This window comes from Branchiostoma floridae, chromosome 2 (genome assembly GCF_000003815.2).
Source record: "Branchiostoma floridae strain S238N-H82 chromosome 2, Bfl_VNyyK, whole genome shotgun sequence".
NCBI lineage: Eukaryota > Metazoa > Chordata > Leptocardii > Amphioxiformes > Branchiostomatidae > Branchiostoma > Branchiostoma floridae.
The window spans coordinates 26,130,956-26,145,854 of record NC_049980.1 but is presented as its reverse complement, the minus strand read 5'-3'; the positions used below and the strand labels follow the sequence as shown (position 1 = coordinate 26,145,854).

At 40.7% G+C, this 14,899-nt stretch overlaps 1 long non-coding RNA gene across 3 annotated transcripts; it reads right to left on the bottom strand.

Moving 5' to 3' along the window:
* Window positions 1-943: 943 nt before the first annotated feature.
* On the bottom strand, window positions 944-12,493 carry LOC118409587. Of its 3 annotated transcripts, none has more exons than XR_004830461.1 (4): window positions 11,905-12,493; window positions 8,992-9,042; window positions 2,073-2,153; window positions 944-1,776 (listed from the first exon to the last, which is right to left on the bottom strand). It is a non-coding gene; the product is annotated as an uncharacterized LOC118409587 (long non-coding RNA). The 3 variants fall into 3 exon arrangements; XR_004830460.1 differs by having other exon boundaries at window positions 944-1,746; XR_004830462.1 differs by lacking the exon at window positions 8,992-9,042 and having other exon boundaries at window positions 944-1,746; window positions 11,905-12,006.
* Between the last annotated feature and the right edge of the window lie 2,406 nt (window positions 12,494-14,899).

The following is a 14,899-nucleotide window of genomic DNA, read 5'->3' as shown; positions in this document are numbered from 1 at the left end:
TGACAGATGCATATTTTTTTCATATGGACACACACTTACACACACACATTTACACACACACACACACACACACACACAACACAATGACCTTTACTCAAATGTGGAAAACAACACCACAATGAAAAGAATCCTTTCACCTTGTCAAATGGAGGATGTTTCAAGTTTGTCAGTTTGAACATCATAGCCAGCCTTGGCCAACATTCCAGCCGTCTGATTTAACCTGACTTCTCCTTGTTAATCACATTTGGGTCGTTAAGGTCTCTCCAAAATACCGATGTCATTACTGGTAACGAGATGAGTCATGAGGAGACATCTCTAATTTAATTAGTTTTGGCCATTTGCGATCATAACGAAATCTGCCGTATCCCAGATAGGAAATTCCCTTTCCTTTCAGGGTGATGTAATGTCTTTAACAAGATTTCCGCAGAAATCCAGACCCTGATGAACATGTTTTTGTATAAGAATTGATTTGAATCATATCCATTGACTTTGAGACCTACTTTATCTCCATTACTGATTCTGTGGAAAAAACACAATGGTGCAAATCATGAATTAGTTTTCCAATAAAGATTTGCAAATTTGGACAATTCATGAGAAGATTAGAAATATCCCAAATTAGGACATATTGACTTCTGGATGTACAAGGTGCATTGAGGCTAGACAAATGCAATCACTTGTTTCACCTTTCAATGTCCCTTTATACATGTATATTGCTTGCAAAACTAAAGATACACTATATTGAGTCAAATTTTATATTTCCCTCTATAAGAAAGCATTTTGGAGGCCCCAAAATGGATAGAAATGTCATGCAAAAATGTATTCTCATGTAATTTTGATGGATGGGGTGAAATTTTGTCTGTCCCCACAAGCAAGTTCCTGTCCCCACAAACAAGTTTCACTTCCATCCCAGCATGGTCCTGGAGACAGCCTAATGTAGTTGTAGTACATGGTGGGTGATGTGAAAAATCTAGACACAAAAGCTGGGAGTAATTGTTACAGGAATTGTATCCTAATCAAATTTTTCTGTCCAGAGGATGGGAGAGGAGACTCAGCATCACAGCATACATCCTGGACTATCTCACCATTATTCTTACGTCACAGGAGATGACATCATCGATTGCGCAGGTCTTCCAGCGTCTAGACAACTCCCGTGGGGTGTCTGATGCAAATGACTCCCATGAAACGCACAATGCGAATGACCTGTCTGCCACGACGTCCCAGCTGGTGGGGCTATCGTAGTTCTGCTTCTTTTCATCATTTTCATCACAGACCTACTGTAAAATAAACTTCTGATCCAGTTTGGTGTCAAATCTTCGAATGTGAAAAGCAGCTTGGAAAAAAAAAGACATCCAATGCCTGATTCTGGTGTAATCTACCACTCCAAAAACACAAAATTTGATGCAAGAGAGCATTAAGCAAATTAACTTTAACATGTCTAGCATTGATATTTTTTGATTTGATAACAAAAGATGAATTCACATTTATTACAGAAAGTTGTTCAAAGTGCTGTCACTTTTATCTATCAATCATTCATAAGCATGATACATTGGGTCCCCTCAACCAAATTGGTCTGATTTCAGGTACACAAGTACACAGAATACAAACTTAAGAGGTTCTAAATAATAAAAGTGAAATGAAATACTTTTAAAGATGGTTTGCTGTAGCATTGTGCAGAAACTGGTGCTGAGAACATGAGCATCGTTGCAGATCCTGCTTATCTGGGAGGAGATCAATCTTCCTGTCTTCCTGTAGGGAACGTGCTGCAGTAGCTGTCATCTGTTATACAGGTGTGCGGGTGGTACGTGCAGAGCTGGGTTTCTACTTTATTCATCCTGCGGCCTCGTTATGTTATGTACTAGTATATCAATGGTTTATTTGATCAAGAATACAAAGTGCCAGACAGTGGCAGCCTAAACGCCAATGCATCAAAATTGTATCATAGCACAAAGCAATTTTAGCTAGTATTTATATATACACAGTGTAACAATTACGTATCTTTACATATCAACATTGAAGTCATTGTCATATAAAGGAAGTATTGATTTGATATTGTCCCCCCACGTCCCTCTCACCTGCTCGTTATGAGTCTGACATCATCACTGCTAACGAGGGAGCGGCTGCGCTGTCTTGTCTCCACCAGTCTCCTATGGGAGCTGAAAAATAGTAGAAATGAATAATGTTTAAAGGATTAGAAATATTGATCCTACTGGCTAGGCAAATTCTGGATGCTATCCAATTTGTACAATTATTGTAGCTCTCCGCTCAACTAAGTGCTAAGTCAAAGTCTCCACCAGTCTCCTATGGGAGCTGAAAAATAGTAGAAATGAATAATATCTAAAGGATTAGAAATATTGATCCTAATGACTAGGAAAATTCTGGATGCTATCCAAATTGTACTATTTTTGTAGCTCTCAACTAAGTGGTATTAGTCAAAGGAGCCTGAAAAGAACTGGAGTTTGTCTCCCGTGTAACAACAACGGTTGATTTTGCCTCCTCAGGTGATGAGATAATGGCTGGATTTCCCCTTCAGGTGAGACAAGACGACAGACCATCCATCAAACATCCCCCTATAAGTCATGGATCAGACAGCATTGATCAGTCTGAGGATGTCTGCTCTTACCGTGCTCAGTTGGGACATGAAAAATTGTGTAAATCTGAAAAAAATTGAGCAAAGTTTTCTTAATAATTAGCTGGCATGGTCAGAGGAGAAAAACTTCTGCCCCAAAAGGCTGAGGCAACTCATTTGGCACATAACATGTATATACTTCATCTGGCCAATTTGTGCTACTTTTACATTTACCAAAGGATCTAGGTGGGGACCCAGGTTTGTCCCTCTCAGGTTTATAGATAATGGTTTATTTTGCCTCCGCAAGTGAGACAATGGCTGAGTTAAGAAGTTTTCTCTTTCAGGTGAGACACAATGACAGACCAGACATCAGACATTAGGCACTACGGATTAGAGAGGATTAATCAGTCTGGCTGATCAGCCTGCCAGGCTTTACAAACAGGGGATTAGGAACGGGATTGGGAACACAAGATTAGGGATAGGATTAGGATTAGGGACAGGACAGCTGGCTACTAGCCTTGAAATGCTGCTGTTGACAAGTGATCCATCTAATCCAATTTGATATCTGCAACAATTGTATCTGGCACTGGGTGAGGTGGAAGGACAACACCCACCTTGACCTCTGATCTCTCTCAAGACTGATTTATAGATAAGATCTATTTCTACAATACATTGACACTCGTATTCTAAGGGCCCCATTGCAATTGAAAATCAGTGGGAATAATTGGAGGGACTAGCTGAAAGATTCATAAATAGATCATGTGACAAATGAATGTCTTTTACAACAGGTAGTACATGTATATACTTTTCCTTACACCAAGTATTCACCTCACACAGACTAAGATCCAGTAGAAACTTTCCCAGCCAGAAGAAAGTATTTGATGTATATGTTAGGCAGATCTAGATTGGCCTAGGTCCAACCCAGCTTTTTGATCTCCCTAAACAAACTGCAGGCCCAGGGGGATTGTCATCAGTCACTACTAACTTTTCTAGAAATGTATAATGCCAAAGGATATTAGGACATCTTTCCTTCATCTTGAAGAGCTATCTCTTAGACATTGTACACGTTACTGCTTCTTAAAATCTCATCTCAAGCTAACGAAAAGTACATAGGACTGTCTGCAACATGACGCTTCTTTTTAGTTATCCAACTACAGGTGGGATTTTCCTAAATCCTTTCTTGGGTTGCAGTAAAGAAATGTCTCAGGAAGAACCACTTAGCGTTGATGCTTGCGTGACATTCCTTCTTGTCATTTTCTTAAGATCTCGTTTGAAGGATGAAGAAAAGTATGGTGTCAAGGAGGTAGCACTTAGTCCTGCTTTGAGCTTGACATTCCTGCTTGTTTGAGTGGAGTTACTGCACAACTCTGTCAGCCTGAGGCCGGCTGGTATGATGGAGGTTATAATTGATGGGAGTCATTCCTGGGGGCTGCTGGCTTTTCTACATCATTTATAGCTAGACCACTTTTTTATCGCACAAACAGCATAGTTGATGCATAAGTGTGAAGCATAAGCGTTGACATAACATTCTCAAGGGGAATCCAACTCCAATAATTCCACACATAAGTGTCTGGTTGTTGCTGTTTTTGGAGTCTTGTTTTTCTGCAATTCATGATAACCCATATCCATTCATCCATACATCCATCTGTCTATCCATTCCTCCATCCATCCATCCATCCCTCCCTCCATCCATCCATCACATTCTGACAGATTGGTGATGTGTAGGAGGAGGAGTGGTACCACCACTGGCCCTGGGAAAGGTCAACATTGTCTTGTTACCAGTTTTGTGTTTCCTTGTGTGCATCGGGACTTATGTTTTGTCTACACCTCAACCGGTCTGCCTAAACACCACAAACGACCACAAACGACTCAGAAACACCACAAACGACTCTAATATGCAGTGTATATGGGCCAAAAACCTTGTGTGGCGCTCTGGAGACATTGTTTACACATTTATGAATTTAAAAAACGCAGAAAGTCCTATGTATTCACCAGTTATTTTAAGTTAGTCCGCCGGTTTCAAGATCGAAGCAATTCTTGGCCGCCATGTTGGATCGCCCGTGCTAGGGGTCTGCATGGGGAAGTTCTCTATACCTTCCTCGGTTTCATAGACGACATGGCGATAAAACTATGGAAGTTGTTGGTTCATAGATTATAGCATAGTACTACTCTATCATTGTCAACTTATAAAACTTGTATACTAAGAGTTTTTCAGCCTCAAATGCAAGCACGCATTCATTGACATCGCTTCGATCTTGAAACCGGCGGACTAACTTGAAATAACTGGTGAATTCATAAATGCATAAACAATGTCTCCAGAGCGCCACACAAGGTTTTTGACCCATATACACTGCATATTAGAGTTGTTTGTGGTCGTTTGTGGTGTTTCTGAGTTGTTTGTGGTGGTTTGTGGTGTTTAGGCACACCCCACCTCAACAAACTCCTGGTCTACAATCATTTCTGGTGCGATCCATCTGCAGGAATAGCGACACAGTTTTACAGACAGACACTTCCATCCCATCTGTCTGCGATCATTACAAGCAGTCTCAGGCTAACCAAGATCTCTCAAAAGGATTTGTACATTTTTGTACGAAGACTGCTACTGGGATTTGCCATTAGTATGTCTAGACAAACCATCAAAGAGTTATGGTTGCATTTGAATGCCATTTTGTCTTTTCACGATTAGTCTTTTCTGCCTTTGTGTTTGGATCCACCATACTCAATCTTCAACTGGAGTAAAATAGCGTTCTATATAGCTACACTAACACAGAAAGTTCTACTTCAATCTTTCTTTCAATACCATGTTCTGTGTCAGATTCAAATTTCAGGTTTCATTCACCTTACCTAGACCTCATCATATGTCCTGCTCTGCCTGATAGAGTTTACATGTAGGTATGGGTACCTACTAAGTATCACACCCTACTGTTACAGGTAACGGGAGGTGCCCCAACACGGTACGCTTTTTCTTGCGCTCAAACTCATGGTGCTCCATCGCTAGTTGCCTGAGAGTGGTCAAATTTTGATGACTGAATTTTTTACACATAGATTTGAACAACATACTTGAATAAGAAATGCATTCATGTGGTTTATGAACCTTTCGCGCTGCACGTTACAAGCGGCAAACACTGTGAGACAATTTCGTGTATGTAACCTTCCAATTTTGTGCTACGCTGGACAGTGTGCCTAACTCGGTACGCTTTTTTTTACATTTTGCTCTCTTCAGAAGTAAGTGGTAAATTTAAGTACACAGAAAAAAAATTAATAATATGATATTTTAGCTTTCTTTTGACAGTAAAATCGTGACTGTATGTACTTCTTGTCTCACACGAGGAAGGCTGTACCTAGAACAATCCAGCTGATGTTTTTACGGGCAATGGGCTGAATGCACTGATTGTGAATGCCCGACTAAAAAAACCATTACGAAAAAAAGACACCGCAAACATCAACAAAACTCTGTCTGATTATATGAAAATATCATCTACATCTCTCTATCAAGTCTTATTTTCATAGACAGCACGAATCATTTGTTACAGTCAAATAAATCTTTGGAGCGTTCTCTAGTCTGTCACCTTCACGGCCACACTCCCTTGGGAGTACAATGGTGGCGATGTTTATGTCGCTTCCTTTTGGTTGCTTTTCTACTCAACAGACATTTGAAGACCCATATTCATAGTGTTTTTATGGAGCTTTATTTATGTGTATCATGGCAGTTGTGTGACTGCTTGGAAGAGTTCGTATAGTTAGCGACACGAGCCGCCAATACGCAGAGGCCGGTGACCGCAGTGATTCAGCACTGTCAACATTACTGTTAGAATTCTGTTTTTTTTTTTAAACATGAAGTAAATATGTTAAAGTATACTTGGAATGTAAATTAAAGCTGTGTGCATGGACTTGGTTTATTTACCTTTGTAATCAGCATAGTCAGTAGCAACAAACACGGTGTACTTATGGATAATAAGATCAGCAAAAAATCCGTTCCGTCTTACGACGGGAACCGTCTTAGGGCGGCCCCCGTTATAGTTTATCTGTAGGTATATCACAGCCTGCTCATAAAGGCACACTTTCTGTACAAGTACACCTAAACAAGCCTCTGTACCTGTATCGGTTAGTTTTGGTACACAGCCCTGACAGGTACATATATCACTGTCTGACTATCTTTGCTATCTCAAGCCACAGGCTATGTCTTTGTAGCTGACTCTGACTAGGATAGAAAGCACTTTAAGTAAGGGGAAAAGCACTTTCAATGGAAGGAAAGCACTTTCACAGGCAGATGCCAAATCTACAACCTAGTCTCTTCCTCTCCAGCCTTACAGGGAGGATCAGTCGTGACTTTACTTCAGATCTGATTCTTTATCGTCTCCAGAAGAATCTTAAGCCCGTGGCATTAATAGTTTTATCAGGCGATCAATGGTTTCTTCGGTTTCTGCATGGACTATAGATACAACATCAACTGTCCTCCTTTCCCGTCTCTAAATTGCCTTTAATCTTGTTCTGCGGAAGTATTCTTCTGCGGAGTCTCCTTAGGTAAGATCTTCCTGCTGAAACCCTCTTCATCCATCACTCCTGCTATCTTGTCATCTGGCTAGAGCTTCCTTCCTTCCCTTCATCCATCAACCTTTGGAAAAGGACCAGAGCCAGCCAGACAAGTCTTCCAATGTCTCATTATATCATCAAAAGTTTGAAGTATAAAGTTCCTTGTTTTTTTTATGGTTCTTGAAGGTTTGAATTGCAGATTTGCAAAGATTTACCAATTGGGACACATACCAGTGTGCTATGATGCCAAAAGCAATACTGTTGCATTCTTGCAGATAATTGTCACACTCTACTCGTATATGAGGTAGCAGACAAAGAAACATGCATGACATTAGTCTTGAAATGACTTCTTAGAAATATTCAAGGTTTATTTTCACAAATGGCTTGACACAGTATCAGCAAAAAGTACAGAAATACTTGTCAACAAAAAGACAATATATTCCATTTAGATTTTTTAACATGAAAAAAGCAGCCAGGTTCCTTGTTGCCAGACAACCATGCCTACAATCACCACACCCCATTTGACACTGGTACACACAGTACACCAGCTAACCATGTTACACCTTTGCCTAAGATCAAGCAGTGAAAGAATCGTTACTTATTTATGTACTTAAGCAGCTCTACCATGTCCCATGTTTGTGCAGACCGTTACAGGCGACACGCCGCGCATTGTTCCCCCCGTCGCGCCTTCACGCACCATTTTTATGCCTTCAGTCGCTCGGTTGGCATGACTTGCACGCCTCTGATCCCCACTTTGTCGCCATACAGATGTCATGCCCACACTATGTCTATCCCTCACCCATAACATCCCTGCTTTATTCTAGAAAAATCTTTGTCTGGAGGATTCTAAACCTGAGCCCATGACACAGTCTGATTCAGAAACATACAGAATGCAGTTCTCCACACTGGCATCATCCGGGTGTTGTTTCTAGAAATGTAAGGACTAGCAAATTTTGACTTTTTGTGTCATTGTTAGATTAATCCTTTTAATGAGTCCACTTGTCTAAAGAAAAAGGTTCACTTTCAATCGTTGTCATCGTCATATCCATTTTTGATTATGCTGCTGCTGGGATCCCTGTCACAGGGGTAGGCAGCAGTCGGATCAGTCAAGTAAAAGGTTCATTACTGGCTGAAGAGCCTGAGGACTTTTGACAGTTATTTTCTCAGAATGGTCACAATAAGAATAACTCCTTTTTTTTAAATTAAATTTCTTACAGATTGGGCGACATTTGAACTCCAGGTATGCAACAGGTTGTCCAGAAGACAGGTTGTTGTTGCCAAGACAGGTTGTCCCTATGACAGGTTTTCAGATGTTCAGGTCTGCTGGATGTATAAACACTGCCAACATCTTCATGTCCCCCTTTTCTCCACCTAACTGTTTTCCCCTTGTGCATTATGTAAACACTTCATGGCAAGCATAACTGGGACACCTTGCACAAAATAAAGCCTCTGGGCAGAGGTGAGGACGGAAGAGTTCACACGAAAGGAATCAAAGGGGAGGGCAGCGTGCCGCTGTGTACAGCGACCTGAGGACAGCATTAAGGTTGGCATCAAGGCGTGGTGGCAAAATAAACAGGAGTTAAGGCCTCAGGGTTCAGCACCAGTGATACCATTGTCCTGCTGAATGATGTAAACACTACCTGTACTGTAGATTTTCACTCTGATGTAACCTGCTTTGCCAAAGTAAACACTGTGTGTGCACATTCACTCTGATAAAACTACACTGAAATGTGTACTAGTGATCAGAAGGCTCACCTGGCCTTTGTGAGCACCTTTTGGTGGTTACTAACATACATTTTGTACCTTAAAGTATTAGAATGAAGACTCATTGGTGTTGGTAGAATCCACAGTTGTAAATGAGCTTTATTTAAACACAAAGAAAAAGCACTCACCATAAATAAATTTTGATCAATCTCATCAACGTTCGTCAGATGTCTGATTTGCTGCAAAAGAAAAAGAATCAAAAATCCAGTTCAGTGAGGGTTGATGGGCCCTGATGCATATTGCCCCATGAACACCTTCATTTTCCACTGTATTCTTTTGATTCCAAATCCTTTTTACGACTTTCAAAGATTTCAAACCTTCATCTGCTAGAGTTCCCTAGTTAAGTCGTCTCAGCCCCACCTTGAGTATTGTTGGACAACTGATAATTTTTGTAACAGTTCTATTTTTTGTATATTCAAATGATCAACATGATATCCTGATTTGGAGACACGCATGTTGTCTTTACGAGGGTGGCCATCTCCACTGCCAGTCCCTTCCTTCGTGACCAAGCTGTTGCCATAACAACCCAGGATGTTGCCATAGCAACCCAATCCTGCAGGCAGGTAGGCAACATCCCACTTTGATCGAAACTGAGGCTGTTGCCCCAACAGGAGGAAGCATGCATTCCCTGCATCAGGATTTCTATTAAACACCTTTCCCACGATTGTTGGCCAAAGAACACTCCTTGGCCAGCTACACTCCTTTGCCAGCTTATGCCACTGTAGGATCTGCTTGGAGTTTAGGTCCAGTCCTGTTCTCCAGCTATTCTAATGAACATGCCTTTATCCTCTATGATCTTTCCTCTTCCAACATCGTCCCTTACATTGTAATGTTTCTGCTTGATGTACTAACCCAATGGAGAAACACGCATCTTTGATGGACCCACTTACTTCAATATTGCAACAATCACACTGCCATGTGGCAAAAGCGTGTTGGTATTGCTACTGATGTAACAATTACAATGCCATGGGGCAAACGTGCACCAGCATCGCCACAGCTGATTGTAATGTCTGGCTGGGCCGCTCCCCGAATGATACCAGCACCATTATTGGGACAGAGGCAGTGATGAGGTTTCAGTTCTTGTTCAAACAGACATCAAATCTTATCTGCAACAGTCTGGGAAAATGTAGCCAGTTACAAGCCTTAATAAACCATTCTTCTAGCAGCCCTTTTCAGGGGCAAAGTCAGCCCCTGACAGAGAGAAATTGTGCAACACAGACTATCATAAATGCAGTCAGCTTGTCCCACCTTTCACAGTCCATCATCTCCATGAGTGAGCCTTGTCCTCTAGGTGCCCTGGCACTAGCCTGATTCAATCTCGCTTATAGCAGCCTGCCCAACATACACCAGCCTCCGCGGGGAGGGGCCAGTTATAGAACCGAACAGCAGAGTTTGTGTTACACAGACTACCCTGGCACTAACTCATCACTAAAACGTACATTGTATTCCTACATTGTATCTATGGAACAAACTTTGGTTAACCTCAATCAGAATTGTTTGCTTCTTCTCTTCAACTTGAAGTTGTCCAATACTGGTGTCTTCACTAGCTAGAAAAAGTTCTAATTTGGTGATATACATGTATCCCTAAATGACCTCAGGTTATCTGTATCTCCAGGTGGCCTCTAACAGTCACGGCAATTTGTGTCTCACATATAACAGCTTCTGTCTTGGGTCAGAGTCCTTGAGTTTGTCCTGAAATGACACCTTAGCAGTTCACTTCCTATTATGCAATTAACAAAGTGTATATCAATCTATATCAAAACTACTCTAATCCTTACTCACTCATTCACTCACTCACTCACTTATTCACTCCATTTAGCTTACTTATTGATCATAACCTCTAGATAACTGTGCCTCTCAACTTCTTGCTATCTGTGCCTCTCAACTTCTATCCTCCATTTTGGCAATTAAGTTATTTTTATCCATGTTTGCATCTTCAACAACTTAATTGTTTCAAAGAAACCCTGGAGAGTGGCAGAGTCAAGTGGTGCGTCAGGAGACTGTGATGGCATTCCCTGTATGGGAAGACTTAATAATCAAGACTCAGGGGTCATCAGTAAGTTTGGAAAACGAGCTAATTGTCCTCGGTGGGGCCATCCCGGCTCAGCCCAATTTAGGGAGAAATGCTGCGGCAATCTGCAGAGAGTGATCAGCTGAGCTCCACAGGGAACTGTAACTGATTCTCACCAGCAGGAGTCAGCTGAACCTGAGGTTCATACAGATGAGGGAGAAGTGGGAAGGAAACAGGCTGTCTTTATTAATGGACTCTTCACAGCTTCTACATGTACAGAGCCTTGTGTCAAGGACACTGCATGGATGATGTCCCCTAGGCCTTGTTACAATGGTTACCTGTATTTCATTTGTAACTTCCTTCATTATGAAAGAAGTCGTTAAATGATATACCAAAAAGGAAGGGATCTGCCCAAAGAGACTACCCTAAATATTCATAAATAGATGAATAAAATAAAGTCATTACGTTAAGTATCAATAAATATATAAATGAATGCATATAAGCTACAGACAGTCAAGGCAAGACCCCTCATAGTATATCAATACCATCTTCCTGTGTGAATCTCCTCATGCTGGTCAAGAAATACAACTGTGTAGAGACCAACAAGGGAGACATTTGGTAATAAACACACAAACTACAATCATTGGTACACTCAAGGTACAAGATATTTAATCTCCTGTTTAATAGTCACATCTTCACAACTTATCTAAATGGCTCATGATCAGCACCTATTAGTAGGCTACCATCAAATTATAGAATAAGTGCTAGTGACAATACAAAAAAATAATAATTTAAAAGCAATTCCATTGAAATTGGCCTCAACATGTTGTATTAACTCTTGCTGTACTCTTTCATCCTCCTGCACTATTGGGTCCTATACCAGGTATTGCTGCCATCTATGTGGGAAGGAACATGACTCCATATCAGAGACTAGAACTGAGTCAGGGGTGATTTCAAGTTCTCCTGGTAACATTCTGTATCTTTAACCCTGGCCTACATGTACATGGACTATATACACAACTGTACTCACCATTTCTGCACATCTCCTACAGAGCATTCCTGGCTGGTGTTCAAGTCTTGCCTTCCTTCTTCCCGACCTCTGACCCAGCCCTTGACCCTGAGTGACCCAATGTGACCCCTGAGATCAGTGCACACAGTTGCTTCCCTGTCTAGCCTCTTCCATGGCTGATTAACCCTGCTGGTTAATTAGTGTGATTAGGATCAGCACACACCAGGAGGCCATTAACCATAAACCACAGCAAGGCTCAGGGGAGGCTCAAGCAGAGAAGGCCCAACAGCTGAAAGAGGCAAGGAACAGAATAACAGGACAAACCTTCCCATGTCTTTTCCTTTCCAAGCAGTACAGTACGTATTTGTATGAATGGTAAGGAAGAAATTGCCATCTTGTAGAATCAGCAATTCTGTAGATCTGCCAGATCATGATCTTTGTCTTGACACGATACATAAACAGAGCCTTGGGGCTAAATTGGTTTTACTCCAAATCTACATGAACTTTCTATGAAAACTTTCATAATGTTTTCTGGAAACTGTATTCCAGAGATCACTCTGTAAAACTGCTGAATCATGAGAGTTCAGTCTTAATGGCCAGAAAACATGACAATGATACAAAGGTAAGATTTCTAAAATTTATGTGGTCTTACATTTCCAGCATCTAAGACCCCAGTGTTTGAGAATGAATGAGTTTATTGCTCAACAATCGCACAGGGTACAATGTATGGCAACCAGTAACAACTAATAGCTATACAGACAATAGTACTAAGAGGCTACATACAAAACAATAACGAAACATTATCGATAACAGTACAGTTATGTATAGGTAATCTGGTCTCGCATTTGGAATACATTATGAAGAAACTGGCCTACGTAGACGGATATATGAGTTGAACATGAGAGCAATATATTGAAAATATCATTTTCTGCACCAGTAAGAGAGATGTGTGTTTTGGTTCTAATATTCTTAAACAATGTTTCTCTCTCTTTACTGTAGGTAGGACATTTCATAACAAAGTGGAATTCATCTTCTATATTTTCATGACATGTAGGACAGATGACCCTGCCCAAGACATGTCAACAGGTCCTTGAGACCCCAGTCTGTCTGGAAGGAGAACACCTGTTAGATCTGTTCCCTTACTTGAAAATCTAATTAATGAGAAAGAAGCTCTAGGATACAGATGTGTGCTTGAGTGATCTGTGACAATGCTCATCCTCAAGTAACGATTGAAAGTAATATTTGATTTGCTACATTTTGTAGTACGCCAGAAAAAAGACAAGTTTGGCACAAGTGAAATCATGATGTCAGATGCAGATTCAGATATTGACATGGTAAGGTTCATTGCCTAAACATTGCTTTAAACTTTGCAATAAAAAAATTACAGCAATTTACAGTAAAAGCTCCCAAATAAGATATGATAAGTTCAGATATGATAAAAACCTTTTTATACATAGTGAAGTATGCGAATCAGAGGCAATATAGAGGTAATCTCCAAGCAGATCTTACGGTAGAATAAAAAGTATCAAAAGTTGCTATTGGTGAAGCCAGCCTAGGATCCGAAGCCAAACACACGCCTAAGGCCCACTTCACTCATCTGGCTGCTATTAATACTAATCTTATGCTACGTAGGATCTGGAGATTTAAAAAGAGGCACAAGATTGACCAGCAGCCACTGTTTCTAGTGTTTGCCTCTGTAAACAACAGGATTAACTATACCAACAGATTAGCTGGGTGACACTTGTAGAGGGAAGACAGCTGAAACATGGAACAAGTGGCACTTCACAGTTAAATGGGGGGGGGGGGGGGGGGTGCATGGGGACTTCCTGATAAGAAAATGAAGATGCAAAGCACAGACAGGTGGACAGGGGGCAGGGTCTGTCTCACAGATTTGAGTATATCTGTTCTTGTTACTTTATAGTAAGACTGCTGAGTTCAAGGAGAAAAGCACACAGTATGGATGAAGAGTAGGGCAACATCAATTCAATTTCTTGGTTGTTACAATGCATAAAATTGTGGGACAAAACAATTGCAATTTAGTGTTGTACAATAGGGACGAGCACAAAGATTATCATGAACACTATACATTGTTACACATGCACACTAAGCATTATGATTCACTTAGGTACCTTACATGTGAGAATGCTCACAATGCAAAAATGTGAAGATACATTAATTTAATGAATTTTAAGATCTGTTTTGTATTTCTATTTTGAATTTTGTAGTTGACTGAATAAAAGTCACCATCCTTTTTTTGCATCATATGGTGGTCTGGTACAGATACATGTATAATTGAATGGCCTCTATGGTTGCCTGGCATGACTAACTGAATTATTAGCTGCCACGGATATACATGTATAACAGACTATGTACAAATGTACTCATGCATTATGGTAAGAACCAGCATGTATCATTATTGCCTGATAAAGACATACTTGGTAATGTACACCACTTATCTGGGAACATTTGGCCATCTCAGCCATCCTATTTTGTCTGAAATCCCTCTTTAAAACCATGCTATCATTTTTATGGGATGTTCATCAGGTGGCCATCTGCTAGAAAAGAAAGCCCCACAAACATGAAGACTCCTGGAGACTTCTATCACGACTGTTCCTCCCTCCAACTTTGAGTTTCACAAGCAGATTAGCCTGTCAACTGCCGAGATGCCAACCATCCATTGGAGTCAAGCTGTGGGCATCAGGTCACTACAATTACAAGAGTGGCTATTTCATCACCATTTAGCAGATAAAATAGTGGTTATTTTACTGCAACAATAGTGGCTATTTTACTGCAACAATAGACAGGCTATTTTATTGCTACAATAGTGGATATTTTACTGCAAGAATAGTTGCTATTTTACTGCTACAATAGGGCTATTTTACTGCTACAATAGGATGATCCTTGCCACAATCGATACAGCCCATCCTGTGAGAGGAGCATTTGTCTTCAAGCCAAAGGAAAACATATAAAGCACAAACTGAAGTCACTCAGTCCAGAACCCAATCTTCGTGACTGA